The sequence below is a fragment of the Apium graveolens genome, chromosome 7, assembly GCF_009905375.1.
Source record: "Apium graveolens cultivar Ventura chromosome 7, ASM990537v1, whole genome shotgun sequence".
Taxonomy (NCBI): domain Eukaryota; kingdom Viridiplantae; phylum Streptophyta; class Magnoliopsida; order Apiales; family Apiaceae; genus Apium; species Apium graveolens.
Genome location: NC_133653.1, coordinates 12,679,427 through 12,683,267, shown reverse-complemented (window position 1 = coordinate 12,683,267; position 3,841 = coordinate 12,679,427).

Here is a 3,841-nt window from a genome sequence, read left to right as displayed (position 1 = left end):
ACACTAGGATCAAGGAGAATAATGTGTTTTTAAGTGATAGGAATGCTGTGGTAGAGGATCAGGTAATTGAGCTTGAAAAGATAAAACTTAAATGCTTGACTGTTGAGAGTGAACTAGCAGAAGCTGTTAAGAAAGTAGAAATTCTTTCTACACAGTTAGAAAGTGAGCAAGAGGTAATCAAGGCCTGGAAAACATCTAGGGATGTTAGTGTTCAGATTGCAAAGGTTCAGGGAATTGAATCATTCTGTGAGGATGCCTGGAAGAAAAACAAAAAGGAGTTAGTATTAATTGATGGATTGTCAACGGATGTGGAATCAACGGATGATGAAAGTTATCCGTTGAAGGAAGAAAAGGAGCATCCGTTGAAGGCTCGTCAATTAAAACAGGCAAGTTCTTTTAAAAATAAAAGTCTCAATAAAAAGAATGATTCAACTCTCAAGAACTTTATCAAAGAAGGAGCTAGCACATCCAGAGATGTCAGTAAGGTGAATATAGGACACATGACTTTAGATCAGCTAAAAGATAGGCTTAAGTTGGTTGAGGATAAGAAGGAAACTAAAAGAAAATCTAAAAGAAATGGGAAGGTAGGGATTAATAAACATAACAATTACACACCTGATAGGTATGCTCCTAGAAAAAACTGTGTGCATTGTAAAAGTGTTAATCACCTATCTGATAATTTCAAATCTGTTAAAAATGCTCCTATGCCTTCAAATCCCTCCATGTCTAACATGTCTATGTCACCTCTGCATGCTATGCCTGTTATGTCTCACCAGAATCCCCATGCACATTTTGCAAACATGCCATATATTAACAATCCTTATTTTACTGCATTTAGTATGCCTCAAATGCCTTACAATATGCCTATGTGGAATAACATGTTTGCACAACCTATGCCTTATCAAATTCAATCAAATGTGTTAAATGATTATGTGATTAACCCTACACTTCAACCAACCACATCTGAGACCAAGGTTGACCCAAAGTTACCTAAGTCAAAAGATGCAGGAGGAATGAAGTCTAGGAAAAAGACTAACAAGGCTGGACCCAAGGAAACTTGGGTACCAAAATCAACTTGATTGATTTTGTTGTGTGCAGGGACAAAGAAGGAATCTATGGTACTTGGACAGTGGTTGTTCAAGACACATGACAGGAGATTTCACCCTGCTCACAGAGTTTAAGGAGAGAGCTGGCCCTAGCATAACCTTTGGAGATGACAGCAAAGGATTCACTATGGGATATGGCTTGATTTCAAAAGAAAATGTCATCATTGATGAAGTTGCATTGGTTGATGGTCTCAAACATAATTTATTGAGCATCAGTCAACTATGTGACAGAGGGAATACTGTTTCCTTCAATTCTGAAGCCTGTATTGTCACAAGTAAAAAGGACAATAAAGTGGTTCTAACTGGAGTTAGAAAAGGGAATGTGTACTTAGCTGATTTCAACTCTACAGATGCAGAATCCATTACTTGTCTTCTCAGCAAAGCAAGTCCAGTTGAAAGTTGGCTATGGCACAAGAAGCTGTCCCATTTGAATTTCAAGACAATGAATGATCTAGTCAATTATTCAAGAGAAGAAAACCAACTTTAAACTTTCTACATGTCTTTGGTTGCAAATGCTACATCTTAAGGAATCAATCTGATCACCAAGGGAAGTTTGATGCAAAGGCTGATGAAGGAATATTTGGTGGTTATTTTGCTGGAAAATCATATAGGGTCTACAATCTAAGAACCAACATTGTCATGGAATCTGTACATGTTGTGTTTGATGATAAAAAGATTGATGGACTAACAGATGAGGGACATCATGAAGGACTCAAACTTGACAACATTGAGATATACTATGATGATAGTGAAGATGAGAATGATGAAGAAGGCATCTCAAGAAGAATTCAGAATCTGCCTTTGGATAATGCACAGAATGCTGCATCCGTTGAAAGTCATAATTCAGCTTCCGTTGAAAGAAGCGATGCAGCATCCGTTGAAAGACAAAGTGCATCATCCGTTGAAGTTCATAATGAAGCATCCGTTGATCACAGTCTGTCAACGGAAAATCAATTCACTTCATCAGTTGATAGAGCTCCCAATTCCTTTCAAAGGATCAGCAACTCAGGGGGAGTTTCAACAAATCAACATTCTATCTCACATCATGACAATACTGAGGCAACCTCATCTAGGGCTAATCTACCACCTCAAAGGAAATGGACCAAGAATCACCCTTTTGAACTGATCATTGGCAATGCTACATCAAAAGTACAAACTAGAAGGGCTACTCAAGATGAATGTCTGTATAGTAGCTTTCTATCACAGGAGGAACCTAAGAGAGTGGAAGAAGCTCTATTGGATCCAGATTGGGTTTTAGCAATGCAAGAGGAGCTAAACCAATTTGAGAGGAACAAAGTATGGAAGCTGGTACCCAAGCCAAAGAACAAGAGTTCTATTGACACAAAATGGGTATTCAGAAACAAGATGGATGAAAATGGCATTGTCATAAGGAATAAAGCCAGATTGGTTGCTAAAGGCTATTCTCAACAAGAGGGAATAGATTTTGATGAAACATTTGCTCCAGTTGCCAGACTTGAAGCCATCAGAATCTTTCTAGCCTATGCAGCTAATGCTAATTTCAAAGTCTATCAAATGGATGTCAAGAGTGCATTTCTAAATGGGGAATTGGAGGAAGAAGTTTATGTAAGCCAACCTCCAGGTTTTGAAGATCCAAATTTTCCAGACCATGTGTATTATCTGTTGAAAGCACTCTATGGACTAAAGCAAGCACCTAGAGCCTGGTATGAGACTTTGTCAAAGTTCCTTCTAGATAATCACTTCATAAGAGGTACTGTTGACAAAACTCTCTTCTTTAGAAATGTTAATGGCTCTAAGATACTTGTACAAATTTATGTAGATGATATTATATTTGGATCTACAGATGATAAGCTTTGTAAAAAGTTTGCTAAATTAATGCAAAGTAAATATGAAATGAGCATGATGGGAGAGCTAACTTACTTTCTTGGTTTACAAGTTAAACAAGTTAGTGGTGGAATTTTCATTAGTCAAACTAAATATATTTATGATCTTTTAAAGAAGTTTGACTTAATGGATTGTTCACCTGCAAAAACTCCCATGGCCACTGCCACTAAGCTTGAATTAAACAAGGCTGAAAAGTCTGTGGATATTACAAGTTATAGAGGCATGGTTGGCTCACTTTTATATTTAACTACTAGTAGACCTGATATAATGTTTTCTACATGTCTCTGTGCTAGATTTCAAGCTGACCCTAAAGAATCTCACTTAGTGGCTATTAAAAGAATTTTCAGATATCTCAAGGGGACTACAAATCTAGGAATTTGGTACCCTAGAGAGTCTGGTTTTGATCTAATTGGCTACTCAGATGCAGATTATGCAGGTTGCAAAATAGACAGGAAAAGCACAACAGGCACCTGTCAATTTCTAGGGAACTAGCTTGTATCATGGTTCAGCAAGAAGTAGAATTTTGTTTCCACATCAACAGCTGAAGCTGAGTATATTGCTGCTGGTAGTTGCTGTGCACAGATACTATGGATGAGGAATCAACTATTTGACTATGGTCTGACTGTTGACAAAATTCCAATATTCTGTGACAACACAAGTGCCATTGCCATTACTGAAAATCCAGTGCAGCACTCAAGAACCAAGCACATTGATATCAAGTACCACTTTATTAGGGAACATGTGATGAAAGGTACAGTGGAACTTTATTTTGTTCCAAGTGAAAAGCAGATTGCAGACATATTTACCAAGCCACTTGATGAATCAACATTCACAAGATTAGTAAGTGAGTTAGGTATGCTTAATTATTCATA